Source organism: Triturus cristatus, chromosome 7 (assembly GCF_964204655.1).
Source record: "Triturus cristatus chromosome 7, aTriCri1.1, whole genome shotgun sequence".
Taxonomy (NCBI): Eukaryota; Metazoa; Chordata; class Amphibia; order Caudata; family Salamandridae; genus Triturus; species Triturus cristatus.
Window position 1 is genome coordinate 551,691,675 of NC_140590.1, and position 25,720 is coordinate 551,717,394.

Here is a 25,720-nt window from a genome sequence, read left to right on the forward strand (position 1 = left end):
TCTGAAGTTTTTTGTGGGTAGGAGAGTTAGCCAAGCCGGAGAGTTCCAAAAGGAATCCTTTGCAGGACACTTGAATATATAATGTCGATGTTTGAGCTGCTCACTGGCTGACATGACTGTGGAGAAGTCCTTGTGGGTTTCCTTGAGTCAGATCAGATTCTCCTGAATAGTCCCTTTATCTTATGAGCTCTGCTTAACACCTTCCTTGCTGTCCACGAGGGCAACAAAGGCACACCTGTGTACAGGCGGAGCCCTGTATTAATGTCCTCAACGTTTGAGGCAAAAAACACTCATTGATTTCTGAACAATTAGTGTAAAAGCATTAAGGTAACCATGTCGTTCCTGCTTATATTTTGGATGTTTTACATAACCTTGCATTGCTTATGAGTGTTTACTTTTTTCATGATGTTGTTACTTTTTTCAGGCAGTGCATAATTTGAATTGAGTCACATCCAGGTGTGGCAGAAAGGTTTTCGGGGGGGAGAGGATGTGGCACTATGGCCAGAGCTACCGAATTTGAAACTAGGGAACCAGGATCGGTCTTCATGACCAGTCCACCAGACCACTCTGCTGAGGTAGCACATTCCCCTACTAGACCTTAGAAGGCGTTGCTAAACCATAGAAGCCCTTGTCTCTTAGCACAAGCAGGTGGACCCTACCTAAGGCCAGTGTGGGTTAACCTTGAAGTCCTGTCCACCACAATCCACACTGAAGTTCACCTCCAGTCTTGAGGGCAGGCCTACGGAGCAGCACACCCTAGATCAGCAGGGACTTTTTCACTGAGGTCACAGGACCCTTGAGGCTGGGCCACCTCACCCATTGGTGACTCCTTTGGCCTTGTTCCAGCAGTAATAGTGAGACTCACAAGGGATCGGCAGTGCATGATTTGCTTGCACACCAAACTAACGGGCATATTTACGAGAGCCTTGCGTCATGCTTTCACCATGGAGCGTCATAAATAAATGACCCAAATCTCCAAGTCATATTTATGAAGCCACTCACAGCCACTTTGCATGACTTTGAATGGTTTCATGAATATGGAGTAATGCGACACAGCACAAATCACGGCTTTGCTTCCCTCTGCACAAGGGTCATGTTGCGGTGGGTGTTCCCACGCAACTCCCATGTGTTTTTTACGCATTCCTAGATTTACACGGACATGTAAACCTGAGAATGCATCAAAATCTTACACCTCTCAAAGGGAGGCACAAGAAGGAGAAACATCTCTATTTCTCCTTGTTTTTTTCTCTTTTTGTACGTGCAGCACGTAGAGCTAAAATAATGTGAAAAACATTTGCAAACTAGGATATTTTGCCATTCATGTTTGAACTTCTCTCATGCGGTCTCTGTTGGGTGGTATTCTAGACACCTACAGTGCTTGTGGAGAGACAAAGTATGAAGGTGTCTAATAGTGATTGCAGAGGATAGTAGTCTGATTGGTAATAAATAACTCATTAAGATAATTTGAGGACCACTGATGGTGCAAGGACTCGTAGAAAAGAGACTTGCCCGGAAGCAATCCTCTCATTTAACTCACTAACATGTTAATAATTACGTATTGTGTAAAACTAACACGCACCACATAAACACATGAATTAGTGAAGCTTGCATATGTGTTTGCTAATGCTAACCAACTCGAACGAATTACTAAAACCGCTTTAACAGGGAAATCTTTACTGCGCATGCGCAACTGTCGTAAAGACTCGCGTGTATGGCTCCTGCTTAGCTGAAACAAAATCGGGCTATTTTACTAATGCTAATGCGTGGAAAGTATTAATAAGTAAAAGGGGGTTAGAGTAGACACGGGTGGTATACAGTGAAACCATTTATTTGTGAAAGTAACATTTGTCTTTTCTGACTTTATCACTAGTGCGCATTTAGGCCTCTCGTGTATGTCTAAAGTGAGCAGAGTCATGTGGTTTTTGCGCATGACAACTGAAAGTCAGCCCGGAAGAATGACAGGCGGGTCGGGAAGAGGACAAGGTCGCAGTATGCCTGAGCCTGAGAACCGGCAGTGAAAATCCTAAATGAATGAGACTACATGTTCAATTTAAAAACATTTGTTGCAGATGAAATGTGAATGCGGATGGGAAAATAAAAGCATGAATACAAATTAAGGGATGGGTTTGTAAACAGTGGGCTAACTGAAAAATTGATATGTGCATGGTGTGATGATCTTTTCCCTCTTGCCTGACCAATCAGATTTAGTATTTTTACGATATTGAAACTTTAGTGGGTCGTACATAAAGAGCGAAGGGTACAACTGAGGTAGCCTTTAGTTAGTTAGTTAGACGTCGATGCTGAGATGCTGTGATGCTGTGAGTCGTGTGTTTTGTCGGAGTAGCAAGAGATGCTGATGAAGAACCCGAATGCAGAGCCCTCTATCCTAATTTAATTAGGTTAGAAAGATCTCTGAAGAATCTCAAGGAGGAAGAGAGTGTCAGAGATGGGTGCGACGCGATCATCGGTGTTAGAGAGGTCATCTATCCTGTCCTGGATCCTGTCTTGAAGTCTTTGTCTCCTGAACTATCCCGGGAGACCCTTACCAGCCCTTTGGCCAGGCGGTTGGTCTTCACATCATCCTTGGTATCTATAATTTCATGCATTTGCAGATGTTCTTTCCTCTCTATCCTCTCTTTCCTGAGCATAAGTCATTGCAAGTTTGAAGTATGTGTTTGAAAATGTGATTAATTGAATCTTCTCTCCTATGAGTGACGGTGACTGTACTGTATTTTTAAGTGGTTCTCATGCAATTAATTTAGATAAAGACTTAAACTTACCCGAGTCTGTGGTTATTTACTTAAAGGTATAGAGAGGTTTTAGAATTATGTTCATTATCACCATCAATTAGTTCAACTAATGGTCCATCGACCAGAGGAAATAACTTTTTGATCAGTGAAGGGTTAGTTAGGAATGGTGAATAACTAATCTTATTTTTGTGATCACCCACACAAACTTTGAATCCAGCGGTTTACACGATTGAGTGTGTTTATGGGCCCAGGTGAGCATATGGTAGTAGAGTATCTGTTGTTGGTATGCCGCTGGATCACCACTACCTATTCCTGACTATACCAATGTTTGAGTCTCATATTTCAGAATTGATACATTTGGAATTCTCATTGCTAACTAACTTGAGCAGTAATTATACAAACTACTAATATAATAGTTGTATCTCGTTCATCTGATACAGCTAAAAGCATCTGCAAAACCAACAGGTCTGGGTTGTTTTAGGTGGATATATTCATTTTTGAGCGCTAATTCTAGATACGACAGGAAACCAGGAGGCATCTAATGCTGGCTTCATGACATAATGCATGAACCACATTAAAAAGGTAGGACTACAATTGTGCATTGACCGAGGGGCACAGAATGATGTAATTAACAGTCCTCTACAACACGTGTGTCCTCCTGTCATAGAATTTAAACCCAAATTTAATGTTCAGAAATCGTTAGAAAAAGGGAGGAGAAGTGCCGATGAAAGAAACTGCATGGCTCGGAGACAAATGGCTTCTGGTTCCACTTATGAGCATATCTGGGGCATTTTGTGATTGAAAACATATCCCACATTGTAAATGTATTTTAATGTCAATAACTCATCTATTAAACCTCAAATAAACGTGATCCATTGGTTGTATTAAATAACGTAGTAAGCTGTAAGTGGACAGTGAAATGCCAAACACACTACAAATTGGTATGGTTTGCTCTTTCTAACCACACCTCTGGCTCCGCCCACTGACCCAATCCTCTGGTTATTCCCGCCCCATGATGCTCCGCCCACAGTTCCCCTACTTCGACCACTGGGTGGCACAAGAGAGAGTCATTCGTAGTGACACGAGATTGAGGCATGGCTAATGGTACACTAGAGCTAGTGATGATAACACCAAAGAGAGGTGTGGCTAGGGGCACGCGAGAATCACTCATAATGGCACAATAAAGAGTTAGTGGCAGCAGGGCATGAACGTCATTGATGATATCACAAAAGAGATTATGAAAAATTCAGAGCTTGTGCGAAGGTGGGGCACCTTTTCACGCTCACCTCTCTAGTTTGCCTGATACAATTGCATGGAGTCACAAGCGCCCCCCTTTCCCCTACAAGCCACAGTCCCTGCTCCCCGGACCCTCTTCCCCCCACTCTCCTGGGAAGTGCCACCACGTGCTCCCACCCGAGGCAGGCAGCGCTTTGATCAATGCTCGGGTTAAATAAATGATGTCTGAGCCCCCGAGCTACAGGGTGACAAGAGTTTTCTTCCACCTTCTGCCTGACATGCAGGGCTCGCAGAGACAAGGGCCATTCATTCACTAGAGAACTGACAGAGGAAATTAACCGGGGCCGACATGATGAATAAGTGATATGTGTGCGTGTGGGGGCGTGGGGTGTGCACTGCCCGGCGCTAGCCTTTGATGTGCCCTCTTCCTGTCGAACATGTATTGTTTCTATAAGCATTAGAGGTGGCTCGAGGCTGTGCATTGTGTCTATATGCATTTGAAGTGGGCGAGCCAAAAAACACAACCGGGAGAGTCGAATCAAGGGTCTGGCTTGGTTCTAAGAGCCCCACAAGGCCGTACCCTGAACATTTGTGTTTTGTAACTCGTAGAACATCATTTAAAACTATAATAAAGCCTATCTCTTTAACATTAAAAACAGATCTTTAACGAGCAGTAGCGTTTCACCTTAGCCGACCAGATGTCATTAAGAGACATTGTTAGGTTTTAAACATGAACTCGGAAACATCAATGCCTCACCAAAGGAGTGGCCAGAAAATTAAAAAAGCCCCCACTTTGAACCAAAGCTGTTATGGCACCAGGAGCAAGTCATCGTGGCCCTCCCCAGGAGAGCTTGCTTATTTCTTCCATCCATGCATCTATCCATTCATACTTTCATCCTTCCATCCATCCACTAATTTCCATATCACCTTAACATTTTGTCATTCATTTAATCTTTCATCCATCATTCAGTCTATCACCATTCCGTCTATCTTTCCTCCCATCTATATCCAAATGTATCTATCCATCTTCAAACCTATCCATCAAACCTACCCATCCATCCTTCCATTCACCCTTTCACTCATTCACCCATTCTTTCACTTATCCACCCTTTTAATCCATCCATCCATCCTTTCAATCATCCATCCTTTTTATCACCCATCCACCCTTTCACTCCATCGATTCACTCTTTCACTCCATTTATCTATCCTCTCTTTCACTCATTCATCCATCTACCCATACACCTTTTCACTCAGCCATCCATCCTTTCAGTCATCCTTTCACCTTTAGATCCATCCATCTATCCACTCTTCCATCCATCCATTTACCCTTTCACCCTTCCATCCTTTGACTCACTCATCATTCATACTCCCATTCACTCATCCATCTATCCATTCGTAGTTTCACTCATCCATCATCCAACCATCCATTTATCCTCTCTTTCACTCATCAATCCAGTCTTTCACTCGTCCATTCTCACATAATCCTTTCCCTCATCCATCCATCCTTTCGCTTTTCCATCCACCCTTTGCCCCATCCATCCACTCAAACACCCATTTACCCTTTAACTCATCCATTCATCTTTTCACTCACACACCATCAGTCCTTTCACTCCTCAATCTATCCATTCACCCTTTCACTCAACTATCCATCCACCCTTGCTTCCAGCCGTCTATCTAGCCTCCCTTATACTCATTGATCCATTCTTTCACTCATCCATCCTTTGGCTCATCCATTCACCCTGTCACTCTGTTCAGCCTCCCCCCTATCCATCCACTCATCCATCCATTTTTCCTTTTACTCATCCTTCCACCTTTTCACTCACTCATCCATCCATCAACCCTTTCTCTCATCCTCCATTCATTCATTCTTTCAGTCATCCATCCATCCATCCTTTCATTCATCCACCCAGCCATGATCCATCCATCCATCCTTTCATTCATCCACCCAGCCATGATCCATCCATCCACCCTTTCACTCACTCACCCATCCATCCACCCTTCCTCCCTTTCACACATCCATCCATGCATTCATTCACCTAAGCATCTATCTATCCACCCTTTCACTCATTCACCCATCCATCCACCCTTTCACTCACCCATCCATCACCCACAAATCCATCCTTTCACTCAATCACCCCCCCACCCCTTCACATTGATTATGAGTCTTTGTCTGCCGAGTTGCAGACAGAAGAGGCCCATCAAGAACTCTATCCCCGCTGTAGCGGGGGGTTGGCGGCGCTGCTGTACCCCGCCCCTGCCCTAATGACAATGCCATCACTGAAATAAAAGGCAAGTGTATTGTCATGTGTACCCATTACGTGGCCTAGATTCTTATTATAGCAGGAGCAACTTTATTGTCTATTAAATGAAACACAAGAGGTTTTTATTAGGAACACATCCTGAGCTCTAGTATTTGAAGGTGTGTTGTTCTGTGATTAAAAAACAGAGGCACTGAGAAATAAAGTAGTTCCATGGGATCACATACAGTGGCGACACCTCCGCTAAGGCGAAGGAGCATCGCCCCACTGCTATTTCAGCAGTGCATAAATGAAAAATAAAATGATAATAATAGGACATTATTATCATTTTATTTTTCTATGCAGCACTCGGAGTCGCGGCGGGGCTGAGCTCTGTGACGCTAGAGCAGAGGGAGGAGTGGTTTGCACTCCTCTAAGTGTGTATGATGGTTTGGCCAGCCCATTCCGGCTGGCCAAACCGTCATGCGCACTTAGCATGTTCTCCACGAGGCTGTGTTGCACAGCTCCGTGGAGAACAAGCCCAGCCTCCCTGGCACTGCCTGAGTGGCCAAATAGGTCATTCAGACCAATCACGATGCTGCTCCTGCTGCGGCGTGAGTGGCTGGGAGAGTCCGGAAGCCTGGGGGCTTTCCGTTCATGCAGCAGATCTGAAGAGGACGGAGGAGAGGCCTGGGCAGCGCGGCGGGGCAGGTACTTTTTTATTTTTATCCAGTCCCCCGCCTCACCAGCCTTGTTCCGAGGCAGCCACCACTGATCATACAATAAGGAGGGAAGTCGAGACTGATCCCAGGTTTTGTAAATGTGTAATTGAGCCTCTAGTTGGATATCTCCTTCTCTTGTTTTACATCAAAATTAATGCATTGTCTTTGATTCTTGGCGATTGAGGTTAGAGCGCGAGTGGCAGGCAGAAACCACAGGAAAGCTTGGCTCGTGTTAGGCTCGAGTCTCCAAGAGGACCTCAAGCTGAGTGTGAGCCAGGCATCAGGCTCAAGCCTGACTCAAGCGTTCAGTGGCTCGCCCACCTCTCATATGCATGTATGCACAATATTTTTAATTCGTATGTTCTGTAAGGCGCCTGTCATTGCCTCCGAGCTCTATGGTTGGTAGTTTGATATAGCGCAACCTGGCTGGCGATAAAGAGGACAGGCGGGCATCATAGCATGCTTGCTACGGGTGGGGTAGTAGCTATAGCACCCAGGCTCCATGACTGGCTGGAGTAATCCCATTACACAGTTAGGGGACTGCACTAAGGCCCGTGGTCATAAAGAGAAAACAAGAAACCCCCTGGCCCGATTTATGGGCCACCCCCTACCGAGAAAGGCAAAGAATTGGCCCGAGACAACCAGATTTTGCATTTGAGAAAAGAGTTTTCAGGCCGCATTTATTACACCACAAGATAGCATTAAAACAATGTAACTACTGTCACACAATGCACATAATTTACATAAATTGGAAAGAGTTGGCGATTCTATTCTTTGGAATCGCCTGTCCACATTGTTGAAGTCATGTTTATCCCACTGGCCCTTAGAGCGCCGACGAATTGACGTGGGAGCCCAAGTGCTCTCTACCGGGTCCCCCAGATATAGTCTCTACAAGGTGATTCCCATTCTCCGTCACAAGGAGAGGAGGCAAGGGCCAGCAAGTCAACTTAGCCGTTTAAAAGCCCATGGCAGAGCAACCCACTAAGGGTCCCCAATGGCACCATTTGGGAGATGGTGCTTGGCAACCCAGCAACTTCTTGGTCCCCTTGCGCAAGCTCTCGCTTCCCACAGTACCCAGGGCAGTGCCATAGTTTACCAGGAGAGGGGCAATGGCTGTAGCACACAACCCTGGCACTGCTTACAGACTGCAGTATGAGTGCCCCGACTTGATCAAAGGTTTAAAGCCCAATGCACTCAAAGTATGCCAGCCTTCTTATTCGAGATGCCTAGGTGACTACTAGCTTTGTGGCCACACCTGCCCTCAACTTCGCCCCCATCGCCGCAACAAATATGACAAACCATGAGCATACACATAAAGGAAAATCAAGATGAGGAAAATGAGCTAAGAACAATCCAATGCTCCCCATGCCCCAAACTGTTGAACTGGGGACTGGGAAAGAAATTGAGTCCAGGGCCGCGGGTCGCGGCGACAGTCCGCAGAGGCACAGTGAAGTGGGTGATGATCAACCCATGGCCTTAAATGCACCTTCTTGTGCCCCTACCCAACACGCGGGTGACTCCCAGTCTCCTGGCAGCCAGTGGGTGGCAAGTGCGGCTTCCTGGGCAATGAGGAAAAGCGCGCGTAAATTGAAAACAAACACCAGGCAGCAAATGCCGTTAGTGTGTCCCCCTCACCCACCCCTTGGGCAAGGTGTCAACCCATTTTCTGTGGCAATGGCAGTGGACTGCCATTACAGCGATGCTCCTTTATTCAGTCTGTTTGATGTCAAAAGCAAGGTCAGAAGATCATGTTGTCGGCTGTGAAAACGACATGACTGTCAACTGCCTTTGTGACTTGACAATATCGACGGTTCGATGGCGAATCGTTCTGTCTGCTGTAACTCACTCTTTTTTTTAACTGGCGAGCTTTGTGAGCACAGATCTCGTCCTAGTTCTTCAAGCACCCAGTCCCTTAGGGTAAAATTCCAGTTGTGCGGTTGCAACTCGTTTTGACGGGACTGGTTTCAAAAGATAGGTTTTTAGATCTAGCATCACAGGGGTCCAGCTGGTAAAAAAAATACTCAAAAGGTTCCCGCTGTTGCTCACCAAGTCCCATCTCTCTCCGGGTGCCTGGACTAACAAGTGCATTCCCTCAGTAGATCACAGTTTGGTAATAACCCCTCTCCTGGGTGCCTCAAAGCCTGATGACGCGCGTTCCCCGTGGGTCGCATGTGCTGGGTGATATTAGCAAATTGTACCACACCAAGGGACTGAGCTACTCAGCTCAGTCTGCCGCTGCACCAGTGCCAGTGTGTGCACGCGCTCAGCGGGAGGCACGCACAGGGTCCCTCAGCATTCCTAGTCTCGTCTGGCGAGCTTGAGGTTGACAAGCAATCCCTAGAGCAGGAAGTCCTGAAACATATTAGGGACATGTTGATATTTCAGACTAAGGATCCCCCAACAGATGTTTTTTTCTCCAATACAATACCATTCCTGCAGATGACGTGTCAATCAATACACAAGGACATAGACAATACGTTGTCAAAAGAGTTGAAGGAGATTGACAAATATGGGTTTCCTAAATTCCTTGTAAAGAGATAGATGTTAGAGAAATATGAGGATAAATATCCCCAGATGACTCCTCCTTATCATTGGCTTCAGAAGAAGCGTCTCAGACCCCACAGACAAGAGAGTCGAGAGGGCTATTAAAAGTTATGCGCAGCTTCAAATGTTTCCTCACGCGCATCCACTTGTGCAGCTCGTGGCACGCAAAACCTTACACAAGTCTTTCAGGTGGTGGAGGCCTGCCCACAGGATCAGAGAGATCCTGCTGACATCCTAGCATCCATGGAGCTCGGTGCAGTTCCTTCAGACTCCCTGTGTGCTCCAGCTGAGACAGCAGGGCCTCCCTTTCTGCGAGACGTTGGTTGTGGATGAAATGATGCGAAGTGCATCAATCCCAGCAGTCAATCAATAATTCTCTATTTGCCTTTCACGGGCAAGCTATTCTCATCAGAATTGAGAAATGCTGGTAAAATAGCAGCAGAAGAAAAGAAAATTCTGCAGACCTTTTACAACCTAGAAATCTTTTATACACAAGAAGTCATTCCAAGTTTACCAAGACGTCCCTTTCGTGGCTGGGCTTGAGGTCAGGGGGCTGCACAACCACAGCAGCAGTCCCAAAATCAGCAGCAAGAGCAATGACAGCCAGTCCTCTGTGGTGGGAGAAGACTAAGCCCGTTTAAAAAATAAATGGCAAAACCCCATAACAGAAATGCGGGTTTTGGACAGTGTCTAAATAGGATAAACAATAGAATTTCTCTCCCCACCACCAGAACCTTATTTTGTGAAAACTCCATGACTGAGGTACCCGTCAAAAGGAAGTCAATATCAGCGGGGATTCAAGGCCGTCCACTCAATAGGGCAGTGATTCCCGTCCCATCCTCCGAATAAGCACCAGGATTCTATTTGATTCTTTTAGTTGTTCTCAAGTCAGACAGCTTCTAGCCGGCAGTTCTAGATCTAAAGAAGTTGAAGCATCTGACTTTCAAGATGATTTTGCTTCAAGGGGTCATTGCTTTCTGATAACTTTCTGATAACGTTTGATCTGAAGGATGCATATTTCCACATTCCCATACATCAGGAATCCCAAAGGCTTCTACACTTCTCACTAGAGAACAATCATTTCCAATTTCCCTTCGGCCTCACATCTTCCCTGAGAGTGTTCACTAAGGTATTTGCTCCAGTGGTCGTCCCTCTGCATATTCTTATAGTACAATTATTTTCTTATCTGGATGACTGGCTAATTACTGCCTCTTCATTGTTCTGAGGCAAAGGGGCATGTAAATCTAATCTACGCCACTCGGGCATCATTGGGTTTCCTTCTCAACAAAGAGAAATCGAGTCTTGCTCCATCTCGACAGAAAACATTAGTTGGGGCTATTTTCGACATGGAGCAAGCAGGAGCGTTTCTTCCAGAACCTCAGAGACTGATCCTTCAATCTCAGTTACAGCAACATCTCCAAGCCAAGTCGGATTCAGCCTGTCAGTGACTGAGGATCCAAGGCCTCAGGGTCTCCTGCACTGCAGTGGCACCATTAGCCCATCACCGCCTATAGCCCTTGGTACTTAGTGTCCTGTCTCACTGGTGTCCATAATCTAGGAAATGCCATCTTCAGATCCTGGTATTGCAGAATATAATTCATGATCTCCAATGGTGGTTGCTCCCAAGAAACCTACAGAGGGGGGTTCCAGATGTCAGAACTCCTTCCCCATGTCCTAAAACATAAGCACCTCAGTGGGGTTGAGGTATAACATGGGAGAATCAGGTGATTCTGGCCAGTTGGTCAGATGCAACAAGTAAAAGTTCTTAAAACTGGTGAGAATTGGAAGCCATTACCAGGGCTTTCTACTCATTTGAGAATATTTTAGTGAACAAGCCGGTGTTCGTAAGGACAGACAAACAGGTCCCAAATGCTCTTTAAATAGGCAAGTGGGGAGCAAAATCCCTAGCTTTAGTCAGTTTGGCCAAAGAGATTATTCCATGGGCAATGGTAAAACTCCTGTCTCTCAAGGTCTTGTACATTCCGGGGGAAGGGAATTCCCAGGTGGACAGTCTCAGCCAGAATTTGTCTTCAATGAAATCCAGATTCTCTCTACACAAACTTGGATAATCTATATTTAATTACAAGACCAGAGGCTAGCATTATGCATGTTCAAAGCTGTGATAAAACCACAGACGATACATGACTCCTAGGCCTTAAATAAAGCATAGCAAATACATACCAGATCTACATTCTCCGCGTGCAGAAGGAGCTTCAGATGATTTAGAGGGAGAAGGTGATAGTAATTTTTGGCCAAGTAGCCCATGGTTCCCCCTCAGAACACAGATGGCAAGAGAACCCCAACTTTTCCTTCCCTTTCATCCAAAGCTCCTTTGCTCTCCAGTGCTGACATTCAAACAAGTTTTGTTGGTTAAAGATGGTGGCCTGAAGATTAAGAGGGCTAGACTGCAGCATATAGGCTGTTCGAGGCAAGCTACAGGGGACATCTAATCCTCAAAAAACATACACGTAAATTAAGCACCAAACTTTGGGGAAACTTTTTTTATCGGTTTTCAAAAACAGGGTTGGATCTTGTGTCAGGAGATCCATTTAAAAGTCTGGAATTCTTGCAAGATGGTTTTGCCAAGTGGTTGTTAACTTTTATCTTAGCAGCCCAATGAGCTGCAAAGCATTCTTGTAGGGGAGCTACTTGGGATCTCTCTCACATTGATCCCTCAGCACAGTAACTGCTGACATCTTTTAGATGAAAGAAACTGAAGGCCACTAACCCTATTTCTTCAAGGGATCCCACTTTAGTCTTACAAGGATAGAAAAGTCTTTGAACCATTAGATCAGGCACACGTCATGGGTTTCTGCTGAAGTTGCCTTTTTACTAACAGTTACCTCATCAAGAAGGTTGGATGAATTAACATCTTATTTTCTTACCCATTTTTGAAGTTTTTTCTTGATAGAGTGGCCCATGGGTCAGACCTGAGGCTCAATCCGAAGGTTCAGTCTTGTTTTCGTGTATTTCAGGAAATAATTCTCCCAGTATTCTAAGAATCAGACATCAGAAGTTTGCTGATCTATTTGGAGAAGTCAAAAGATTTTAGAAAATCACAGTCTCTGTTTCTTTCCTACGACCTGTACGACCAGAAAAAGGAAAAAAAACTCAATGGCCAACACTTGTAGACGGGTAAAGCAAGCAGGCCTAGGGTTGCACTGGTGAATCTTTGCCAGATGATGCACCAGCTCGATCCTCTAGAGCCAAGGCTATGTCTTGGGCAGAAGTGGGGGTATCTGTGGAGGAGAGATGCAGAGCTGCCACCTGGGCAAATCCAAGTACTTTTCTCATTCACTACAAGTTGGAGTCGTCTCTCGATAATAACGGGTTCTTTCCCCGGTGCGTCGGGGTTAAGGCATGGTGACCACTTGCTCCTGAGGCAGGTTCCCTCCTCTTTGGAGACACATATCGCTTCCACGTGACAATGAGTTGGGGGCCACAGGAAGATGTTACCGCTGTTCCCAGCTTGTGACATTGGTTTAAAAGAATACCATCGTAATGCTATGGCATGGGAGACGGCTCAGCGAGCTGAGCACTCGCTGCTGACACAATGCAGTGTGCCTGAGGTCATCCTGGCCGGGCAGACGCAAGGCTTCCATCGCTCTGTAGGTCACTCAATAAAAAACGTCGAGTTGGCGAACAGCAACATATGTTACTTACAGCCCTGGAACCCACGTAAGCGTGATACTGATTTCTGTATAAAAATATGATATTATTAAGCTATTAATAGTCACAATTAACCAGTTCTACAGTGCAGTTGAAATGAAATAGAATTTATTCCATATCAGCTCGTGTATATGTCCACAAAACCCTTTCTGCTTCAAACAGGATCCTATACAAACCAATTGCACCCTATATTTCCATCCATCAGCTGTCGTGATTGTAATCATAAGCCATGGCTGTAGCATTCGGTGATGGACTGTGAATTGTGGAAGCTTGAGTAGCCCGCGCCACCGCCTCCTTGGGCAGGAGCCTTCATTATAAGAAACAAAGGTCGATGAAGGAGCCCTGGTGGCCAGTAAAAGCAGCAGAGATATTACACATAAAGCCCCACTGGAAGTGAGTGATCTGCCCCCAGCCGGGGCTCACCGCGGCGAGTCGATAGGTGCCTTAACGAGTTACCTCAGCCCTGCGGCAGTCAGTCGGTGACTGATGGGACCTGCAGTTGGCTTTGGATCCACCGGGGCCAGTGCCGCGTCCCCTTGATTGCACTGCTGAATGGTCAACGCATTTTTATGGATTGCACGGATTGCCCGCCTGACGAGTGCAAAAATGGCATCTGCACGAACTGACCAGTACTAAAAAGACGGCAGAGCAAATGTTGGTGCAGAAATGGACTGGCACGGATGCAGACTGTAATCCAGGTGGTGCAATGGCTAAAAATACAAAGGGGCATATTTACAATGCCCCTGCAGGACTTTTACGCGGCCGTAGCGTCACTTTTATGACTCTCCAGAGGCGCAGTGTGTCAGCCCATATTTACAAGGCTACACACAGACACCCTGTGTGGCTTTTTATGGCCTTATAAATATGGAGTGAGGCAAGCCCTTATTCCGCGCGGGTGTTCCCACGCAACACCTATGTTTTTTACACTGTCCCAGATTTACAGCATAGCGTACAGCGCCAAAACTAACGCCATCCCAAAGCAGGTGCAATGAGGAGGAATGTTTACTCCTAACTTGCTCCTCTTTCCACATGTGCTGCATTGTGCAGCACACATAAAACGAGAACAACGCCACTTTTGATTGTTTTTGTGAAGCAAGGTGCCCCTTCCAACACAAAAACAATCATGCCAATAACACAGACACCCTTGCACCAAGAGTGCCTGCGTTAGGGCTTGGCCGCAGTTTGTGCACAGGTGCTGGCAAAAAGGACAGGAATGCGCTGCATCTTGTAGATACAGCACATTACTGGCCTTTTTTTTCTACGTAGGGCAATGCGGCTAGAAGACTTGCAGCGCTGTTCTACGCCAAAGTATTGTAAATATACGCCCCTAAGTTATTACATGCATGAAAACTCATGTAAACTATTCAAACCGCTTTCCGAAATACAACACCTGGAGCCATATTTCAGAATGTGCCCTGGGGGTGCGACGAGCATTTGTACCCCCCTGTGCGCGCCCTTGGGGCATGTTGGAATTAGAGAAGGGGCCTCAGACACTTGTGCATCCCCTTCTACAATACTGAAAGTGCTGGTCATATGTAGTACCAGCGCTTTCTCAAGAGAGCATTCCCTCATTTGTATGGGGGTGTGGCTCCATGCAAATGAGGGAATCCCTTTGCCTCTATGCCCACACCCTAATATAGATGGGACTAGTGGTAATGGAGTTACTCTGTATTCCTCAGCACCTGGGCATTGACAAGTAATCTACAGCGGATGCGATTGGGTCTAATTTAGACGCGGGGGCAGAGGCAAAGAAGCTGTCAGGAGGAGGCGCACCTTAAAGGTGGCGCACCAACAATGTGCCCCCCCGCTGATGGCAGCTCTCTGGAGGGAGAAAGGGAGTCCTATTGACCCCCCCAGACATCCGCTTGCAGGCGTGTGCAGTCACTCACTGCACCGGCCTGCAAGTGGATCTCAAATCCCTCTTTAAAGTGCAGGCAGGTTGCCTCCGACACAAAGAAATACGGAGCAGCTTTTAAACAGCTGCACCCTATTTCTCTCGAATGGCCTGCCCTTAGGGCAGTGCGAGTTCGCGGCTGCCCTGACAGCAGCACATTCTACATTATAGGTTGCACTTTTATGTTTGCACGTGGTGCACCTATTTAAAGGTGTATCTTGGCACAAACATGAAAAGTGTGCCCTATCCATAATAGGGCCCATAAAGTTTGAATAAAAATCACAATTTGAGCAAGAATGGGAGTTAGGAGGACTGTCAGTTTCTTAGGAGCAGGTAGTGCGTCGCAGAGGAGCTGAGGTGGAACGACTGCGTCAGGAAGCACCCAGGAAAAAAAAGTGGGAAAAACTGTGCTGCAGCGAAGCCTTACATTGACTTAAGTCGTGGGCCCCTTTGTTGGGTTCCTGGATTAAGCCAGAGGCTGCTGGACCACCAGTATACATGCCAATGATCCTGATTCAGGTGGGAAAATTCAGATTTGTAAAAGCCAAAATAGCTTCATTTTGGATGTCTCCTGCCTGACATTGCCTCTGTGTCATCATTAGGTTATTACTTAGCTCACCAGACGGAACCTCTGAATCACCTGCACAGCTTGATTTTGGGGAGCATAGGTACATGGCATACGTCCCCAATAAAGGTACACAGGTTTCCCAAGCTCTTATATTGCATGTGTGACCATAGGTTTGGAAAGGGGGGGAGACTTTTGATTTCTAATTTGGATAGGGGAGTGAGTTTGTGGGAGTGGTGCGCCTCCAAATCAACGGTGTATCAGATTGAGGGTTCCATGTGAGAAGAGCTGTTTGGCATCACTGTTATCTGTGTTGTGTTGCCCATCCTGCCTGGAAGAGATGCAGTGCCATTTGTCTAACTTACTGTTTTTTGGGGGATCAGTCAGGTCTGCACTGGGACACCGAGGGAACAGATTTGCAGGTAGTGCTATAGCTCAGGTGTTCCTCTTAATCCTATTTGAGATGGAAGAGGGCAGGGTGAATGCAACCAAGAGATGGAAGACCAAGGAGGGGGGAATAAAAGGTTTGCTTAGTTGCTTAACTGCTTTGCTTTTGTGCTACATTTTCATAATTTCAGTGTAATTATGAGCGACAGTCAACGACAATGAGTGACACTTTCTTGCAAGCATAATCAAGCACTGAAAACGAGGGAAACACATAAATATCAGAAATTACACCCATTTACGCAACGAGAAATTAAGAAGATCTTAAAACTGCTGCAAAGCACCAGAAATGGAAGGGCACTACATAGCTGCCAAGTTTTCAGACTGCTTATGTGTGGCATTTTGGTGGTTTCAGCCTTTGTATAGTTGACATTCTACTGCCAAACGAGTGATACTTCCTCAGAAGTAAATCAAAGCAGTAACTAGTATTTTTGTGCTTCTCTGTGATTTTTCAATATTATGAAAGGTAAAAACCCAGCTTCTGCAGCTAACCAGTGGAAAACAATCGAGGCCAGACAAATGGATAACCATGCAATACGAACAACTCCTCATCACATGCTTTTTGATTCATGTCGATAACTTTGTGCGGCTTGGTTATGCTTGCCTCACCAACTCAAATCACTATGAGTGGCACCATCTTGTGCACGGGTACTTTGCGAAAGTGACTGTATGTACCCTGTCCAAAGGATCTGATTGGTCATTTGATTTTAAGTACAGGAATACAAACGGTGTTAATGTTGTCATGGCTCTGGGCAATGCGCATAGGATCTCCACACTGAGTCTCTAATCTGAGGGTAAGGGGACTATTCAATAAGCAGAGAGAGCGGACATCCAGACCATACACTAGCCCTGTATTGCCTTGTCAATAGTCTCCATCTGACTGTTCTCTGCAATGAGAGAGGGGGAAACAGCAACAATGGATTCTCATGACTACATTAAAAAAAAAAGCAGAGAGTTTACAACACTTGCCTTCAAACTGGGGGCAAAGCCACAGGGCGGGGCTGTCAAGCGGCGGGGAGCAGCCGGGACATTTGCCTCATTTATTGACATAAAGGTGATTTAGTCTGTGTGCAATTTACGTATGCTGCATCATAACTCAGCCTGGAGGTGCATACAGAGTAAAGGGCAGAGAATCTAAATTCAAATAGATTCCAGTGGCCCAAAGTGTAGAGTAGATTGCTGCCTTTCACCAAAAATGCATCCCTGTCACAACAGACATATGAAGTGCTTGAGAACTGCAAGGCAACATAATTACGGCACCTTAACATGACACCCCAGACCTCTCAGGTGGGTGTAACCTAAACCAGCCGCCACGTTATTTGAGAACTGAAGGACCGGTAGTGACGCTTCCTGTTACAGAGCACAGCTGCAGTGCCGGTCTGATGGCAGGGCAGCCCCGCCCACCGTGACGACTCCCCCCCCCCCCCCCCCGCCCACCTGCATGGGCTCGGCTGCGGTCACGGTCCTCCAGGAGTAGGGTGACCAGGTGTCCCGGTTTTGCCAGGACGGTCCCGGTTTTTATTTAACTAGCTGTCCCAGCAGATTTCAAGAAATGTAGCTCATGTCCCGGTTTTTAGGTCTCACCTGAGCCAGCGCTTTAGCGCTGCTCTCGCGAGAGCTTTTGTAAAAGGGGGATTTGGAAGTGCAAACCAGTGCTTTCAGGCCGCCAACTACAGTGCATGTGCGCCGGGCGCGTGCACCATTTGGCAGCCTGCGTGATCACTTTCGCAGCCGCTTTGATGTTCTCAGTGAGCCGCGCGGCCACTGAGAACATCAAAGCGGCCGCGAAAGTGATCACCATATGCTCTGTATCTATCGCTCTGACTGCTCCTCATACTATTTTACTGGGGTTTCTATTCCGTAATCCTGTTTTTTCAGAATATATGCAGTGCTTTACAGAGGGAACTAATTCTACCATTCATCTCCCACTCCCTTTATTTAAGTTTCAATTATTTTATGCGGGGTTGTTGTAAAGCGCAGCTAACCGCTCTACAGTGGCCTCACGGCACATCTATCTCTTATCCTGGGCCCCTGGGGAGTACCGGTTCATCGCCAGCCGCTGGTTTCTGCGGCTGCTGGAGCCCTGCAGGGCGGGTAAGGCTCTGTGACACCCAATCTCACTGAACCTGTGCTTTTCCCCTTCCTAACATTCACCTATCTGGTGTTCGATACTTTTGAAAAAAATGTTCCTAACTTTTTTTTGTTGCTACAATGAATGTCTTTATTGAATAAAAAGGTCACTTAGCATCATGGTTAAAAAAAAATACACATGAGGCTCACAATGTACGTTTACCACAGCATTAAAACTTTGCTGAATGTTTATATAAAATGTCTCTCTCTAAAATTTTCTCTAGTATTTTAGAAATCAACACAATTATATCACAAATCATACTGCGTGGGTCCTGTTTAGGTTGAGCCTAGACATAGTTTATTGTGGTTTTCTAAGGTTTTCTTTACATAGATGGCTTTCCTCTCCTCTCATGTGCTCTTGTCTGCTGAACTCCACTGGGCTGCTGCGAGGGAGGGGGGCTGCCGCCACCACCACCACCATATATCACCAGCACGGGCATCTCCTGTTTAAACAGTTGAAAATGGCGCCTCGGCTCTTAAGAGGAGGTTGTGTTGCTTGTAGCGAGCAATGCCAAACGGACTTCATGAAACTCATGGAAAATAGCAGGTCTTCATTTTAAAAACATAAGATTTATGTTCGTGGAGGCTTGCCTATGAATTCAGCAAACCTTTCAATGTGAACTCTGCAAGCTTTCGGATTTTAGGCGCACGGCCACAGGTTCTTGTACAATGAGTGAAATCGGATTGTTCCCTAACGCGCTCGTCATTACATATAACATATCCCAAGGTATGCAGCTTTAACCTATTAGGCACGTCTTTTTTTTGATTGATCAGCAATCTCTGCTTTTAACCTGTGCAGTTGTTGGGGCTTGGTATAAAACCTGGTATGTAGAGTAGATTGTCACCTGTGTGCTACGGATTTAAATAGAGGTAAAAAAAGACACACGTGTATTTTTTAAATGAAATAGTCTAATGTTTAGGCAACCTGCTTTTATGTACACGATGATTTGTCGTTTAATTATATTCTAAAACAGGGTTTTTTATGTGCTAGGGCAACAACAACCAGTAATCCACTACCAATTCAGCCTGTGTCTCCAGTCAGCTGCATTCTATGAGTGCCACGTATATTGTTGAAATTATATTTTAGTGCACACAAAACACACAGAAATCTACAATACTATAACAGTTACACTGAGGAAACTTCGTCCTGCTCACTAGGTGGTTTTTGTTACTGCTCCACGTCTGTTTGTCCACGCAGACACTGTCATCTTTCCCCTACATACCCACTTCCCCTCTCATCTCTCTCACACTCCCACTACCCACTCTAATATTGCAATACCACTGCCCTCTCTCCTCCATCCCTCACACTACCCATCTCCTCTCTATACTGCCTACTCACACACGCTACCTTCATCTACCTTCTCACGTTGTACACTAGTCCACCTCTTGCCTCCCACAGGTGCAACTTCCACTTGTCCCTGTCTCATACTCTTTCTCACACATCTCTCTCTCTCTTTCACGCACTATTTCCACCTCTCTCATATGGTTAATTTCAGGTCTTCAAACACGGTTTCTATCCCTTTACTTTTCAAAGTTTCCATCCCTCAAACTCACGCTCTCCTCCTCTTCTTAGGGTGTCTTCTGCGTACACAAAACCAACCCTTTTTATGCATCTATGGCCTGCTCTCCCCGTCTTTCTATCTCTCTCAGACACTATTTCTGCTCTTGTCTCAAGTTCAATAACAGCTTCCTACTGAAACTACCTATCCCTCTCATACTTCCTTTCTGGCTATTCTCTGCAGCTCTCACCACTATCTATTCACCATGTCACATAATTCTGCTACACAAATACACTACACTACACACAATTCCACAAATTACAATTACAATACAAACCACATAATTTCACTCCACACACATCCACTATGCTCCAAAACAAAACCTTATCAATTACAACGCCAATAGCTCTAACACTCACAAATGCGAGATACTTTTTGTATACCTCTAAGGTCTCCTTCTTGCTGCTTCCCAATCTGTATTTGAGTCCTTCCCCTACACACTTTCTCCTCTTCCAAAAGGCCGCGTGCTGCTCTGGTCTCAAGCTTGAGAAGGCACATACTGCTGTCATCCAAGCGAAGCTCTGCTTGGCACCCTGGAACGAGGTCTGTGTAAGTACACACTCAAAGTAAACAAGCATTGGCATAGCCAATAGGTCTCGCCTTTGGGACCTTATAAGTGTTTAGCCATGCAGCAGTTATAGGATATTGTGCTGCATAACTAAATACTTATAAGGTCCCAAAAGCGAGACCTATTGGCTATGCCAATGCTTGTTAGAGAGGGTCGACTGAAAACGGTGGGAGGTGTTTTTTATGTTTTACAAAGCAGGGATAGTTAGCAGTTGTTTCAAGAAAGCAATTTAATGAACAGGCAAGCTACTGGGTTTAAAAATTGCAATTTATGTATGGTCTTACTGCCTATTCTGTAATTTTCTGCTGAGGAGCGCTCTCATTGCTAGAAGTAAAATTGTAGTCCTTCTATTTTTGTGAAATGTCCCAGTTTTTGGCTTTAAAATTCTGGTCAGCCTATCCAGGAGTCGAGTCGACAACTACTCCTCACTGCGGGGTGCCTTCTGATGCCTGACTGCTGAGCTCAGTGCTGCCGGACTGCACTGCAGCAGGTTGCCTGTAAGGCACTACCATTCCGATGGTGGTCAGGACCGGAATGGGGCATGTGGGTCGACAGATCTGAGGGTCTGTCATATTACGACATAACTCACTGTTGTACTGTTATCTAATTTTGAGCCAGATAACAAAGGTGTTGTGCGAACAGCAGCATCTGAACGCTCTTCTAACACTGACCAGCTAACATGAGTCTTCCACGCAGCCCGCTCATGCCTGGTCGGCCTGCCAATATATAAAGAGAGTGAGTCTGTCCTCTACCATTGGGTATAGCACATCGCAGCTATGTGCTACAACCAATGGTGTTTCAGAGAGAAGAAGAAGATTTGACACAGGCTTACATCTGCTGCCTATCCACTCCAAAGTCTGGGACACAGGCCCCTGCCCGGAACAAGAAGCACATGGTCGTATCTGGTCAGTCAGTGACCTGAGCTCAGACTTGTAATTTCCCAATGGCCAAATCTTTTTGACATCAGACTGCAGTGAACGAACAACCAGACCCATGAACTTGCATGGTGCAGGACTTGGAAGAGGACAGAGACCGCTGAACTGTGGGTGGGAGTGTTGCTCACCCTGACCAAATCCTGTGTGTTTTGTTCTACAAAATGGCCAGTATCGGCTAAGTCCAAGATAGCTCTTCCGGGCCATCCAAGAGCCTCAGAGAACTCTTCTTGTGAGGCAGATCCAGTTTAACTTGTCTGGCACTGGACTTGGTGAAGAATTGTTTTTGGAACTGAAAAGTGAGTGACAAAGCTAATTTGGACTCACTGTGAACTGGTATCCAGAAAGAGGATTCTCCAAAAGAAGGAAATGACTTACAGGTCAACACCAAGGACTGGACTAGTGATTGAGGAGGAGAGGAGGTTGGTCCCTCTGCTGGCATAGAAAGAATCAGAAAGACCATATAGACTTTGTCTGGCATGGCAACACAAAGCAGAGACACTCCCACAGCAACTCTGTGAAGTTTGGAAGCTGTGAACTCTGCTTGCCTACACAAGATGACTGACTCTCAGCTGACCTCCCTGGCCTGATTGAAGTCAAGAGGAAACCTGGAGCTGGGAATCGTGCTGTGTTACTGGCGGTGTTAGTACTGTGCAAGAACTTTCATGGACTGTCTATGCAAAATGGAAAAGGCAGGTGGATTAAAACTGTTACTTTTAAAAGAAATAACTTTCTAACCATGTTGTCATTTTAGACTTATTTTAATAATAACCTACTTTTTGATTTACCAAATTGATTTGTGCACTTTCCTAAGTTGTTTCTTGATCCAAGTGTACTGTTAACTCTTATCACACATTCTCCGAAGTCACCTCCTGTCTCCGTCCTGCAATACTAAGGGGTACACAAGAGTGTCTTAACCCCTTCCCCGCTCATGACGGAACCACTCCGTCATGAGCCACGGTTGCGCTGTGCTCATGACGGAGTGGTTCCGTCATGCCGCGGCCATTGGCTGCCGCTCCGCCCACGCGGGGCGTTTTCCCCGCCTGTGCGGGCGTCCAACATAAGTGGGCGGCGCCGTGACGGAACCACTCCGTCATGAGCACAGCTCAACCATGGCTCGTGACGGAGCGGTTCTGTCACGAGCACAGCGCCACCGCGCTGCCCCCAAACCCCCCCCAGCGCCGCGGCGGAATTCCTGCCGCGGCGAAGGGGTTAAAGAGTCAGCTTTTGCCTGACTAGGAGCTAGTTGGTATGCAGTCATAATATCGAGTTCTAAATATCGATATGCCATAATATCGATGTTTAAATTTCGATATGACAGAATATCGACCTGCAAGAATATCGTCAACAAGAATATCGACATGCAGGTAAGAAATATCATTTTACTTAATAGTGAAGTTAGTAATATCGTAAGTAAATATATCGTTATTTATAATATCGAGAAAAACAAATTGGTGTTCTGTATGTTAGTATATGTGTTAAAAGTACAGTTTATTTTTCTAATGTATATTTGAATTTTTTACAAGTAATTATTTTATGTTAATTCATTTTTTCCTTACTTTAGTTCTGTAGCGGGTTGTGGGTTTATAGGGGAATAGGGTGGGAAGTAATTGAATTGAAATTAATTAATTAATAATTTTATTAATTAATATTTTTGTATTTAATATTTTAAATTGTTAATTGTGTTGAATAATTTGTTAATAATGATTTTTTAATTGGTTATTAATAATTAATAATTCATTGGTAAATGTGTTAATTGTGCAATTTTTTAGGAGCGGTTTGGTTTTATAGGGGAGTAGGGTGGGAAGTAATGTAATTATTATTAATTAATTAATAATTGTATTTATTATGTTGTTAACATTTTATATTGTAATTGTGATTTTTGTTGATAATTAGTTATTAATTGGATATTAATTATTAATAATTAATTTGTAAATATATTAATTGTGTAATTGTTTTAGGAGTGGGTTGTGAGTTGATAGGGGAATAGGGTGGGAAGTAATTTAATTTTAATAAAATGTTTATTTTTTTATATAATATTTATTTAAAGTTATTTTATAGTGTTAATTGTGTGATATAATTTATTTTTGATGATTTTTAAATTGCTTGTTAATTGTTAATTAATTTTGTTAATTGTGTATTATTTTACAATATTGGTGGTGTTGTTTATAGGGGAATATGGTGGGAGGTAAATCATTTTGGACCAAGTAATTATTTCTTAAATAATGTTAATTAGTTTGCAGGAGCGGGAATACTAAATAATTTCCCTCCGCTATCCAACACTTTCCCTACTGTTGCATTTGCAGGAGTGGGAATAGTAAATTATTCCCCTACGCTATCCAACACTTTCCCTACTGTTGCACTTGGTGGAGTGGGAATGGCAAATTATTCCCACCCGCTATCAAACACTTTCCCTACTGTTGCACTCGTTGGAGTTGGAATAGTAATTTTTACCCACCCTCTATCCAACACTTTCCCTACTGTTGCACTCACTGGAGTAGGAATAGTAAATGTTACCCCTCCACTATCCAACACTTTCCCTACTGTTACACTTGTTGGAGTGGGAATATTAATATATAGCTCTCCGCTATCCAACACTTTCCCTACTGGTGCACTCACTGGAGTGGGGATAGTCATTTTTACCCTCCCACTTTCCAACACTGTCCCTACTGTTGCAATTACTGGAGGGGGAATAGTAATTTTAACCCCTCTGCTATCCAACACTTTCCCTTCTGTTACACTCCGTGGAGTGGGAATAGTAAATTATTCCCCTCTGCTATCCAACACTTTCCCTACTGTTGAACTTGCTGGAGTGGGAATAGTAAATTATTACTCTCAACTATCCAACACTTTCCCTACTGTTGCACTCTCTGGAGTGGGAATAGTAATTATATCCCCTACGCTATCCAACTTTTTCCCTACTGTTATAGTTAATGTAGTGAAAATATGTTTTGACATATAAATATAAATTTTAATATTTTAATTGTTTACATATTTATTTTGTTTTTATATTTATATTACAGGTGTATATATATATATATTAATATTAAGTTAATATATATATAAGTTTTTTTAAATATGTATGTTTACTTTTTTATATTACATTTATTATGTATAATTTTGAACTTTTTTATATAATTCTAACTGTTTTTATTAATTATATTTATAATTTAATTCATTTTATGTTATTTTTCAGACATTTAAAAAAAAAGATATTTTAAACAACGATATTTTGGTTTTGATATTTTTGTACTTACCTTTGTAGAAATAGGATGATGATATTCTGTCCATCGATAGTCTGTACTCGATATTCTTGTAGGTCGATATTCGATCTGTCGACATTCTGTCAGTGATCCGAGCTTGTCAGTGGTGGAAGAAGTGACACCACTGAACAACCTGACTTCGTGCTGAAGCAACAGTTTAGATTGTAGTTCAATCCTCTGTAATTACAAGAAAGTGCCATTTTTGTATGGTCACCCGCACTTTCTGCCCCAAAGTTGATTGTTATGACTCTGAAAGTGCACTGGCCCCATTGCCAATTCTCTCTCCCTAAAACTGATAAGTGTGAATCGGTAACCCCAATTGACAAAGGACGTTAACCCTCTTATAAGTCCCTAGTATATGGTACCAGTGGCACCCAGGGCATGGGTTCATTATATTAAAGATATGGACATGCAAGTGCAAGCTTATAGGTCCATATAGTGGCCTTTAATATTAAAGGACACTGTAAGTGTTAGACGGTCCATTGGATAACATGAACTGGCATCAGGGCAAACCTGAGGTTAGCAGCTGCATTATGGAACGGCCTAAATATATTGTGTTTGGTATCAACCTTTTTGTTGTGTATATGTTGTTTGTTTTTCACCCCTTCCCTATTGCTCCACCACCTAACGTGGGATTCACGCGGTGGTGTAGAAGCAGCCCTATGATGAAGCATGACACAGCTTGCTGTGTGTGAGGGCAGTTTTACAATTTTGGTGTATCCCCCTCTCACTTGTTTGGTCCCTACTTAACAGCTCCAATATGGTACCACCTAAATATATCATGATTGGCATCAAACAACATGCCTCATCATCTCTGACACAAATCTCATCTCGAGTATGATGTGGCATGTGCCCAGGTGGCTACCTTAGCGGTTGCCTATCTTGTTTCCCAGCCTCTCCTGTGCTCTGGCTGGCAGCCCGCACTTGCCACCACCAAGACAGAATTCTGATCCCCTGCCTGGTGGTGTCAACTCTCCCAGGAGTCAAAACAATGGCCTGTTCAGGAAGGAGGTCACACATCTGTCCCTGACAGGCTGGCTAGTAAAATTACACAGCAAGGCAGTAAGGCAGTAAGCTTCAAAGGCTACACTGCCGGTGATATGCCACCAGGCTACCTCACAAAGGAGAAAACAGCCCTCGCCTTGCCCCCGGCACATCTGCACCCGGCAGGCAGGAAAGGAGTTGTATAGCCCCAGAAGGCTAGCCA

At 44.7% G+C, this 25,720-nt stretch overlaps 1 protein-coding gene across 1 annotated transcript in view; it reads right to left on the minus strand.

The window, feature by feature from the left end:
* LOC146810086 (melanin-concentrating hormone receptor 1-like) overlaps nt 1-25,720 on the minus strand; it is a 67,317-nt gene that overhangs the window by 10,783 nt on the left and 30,814 nt on the right. The gene's annotated exons all lie outside the window — the stretch shown is intronic.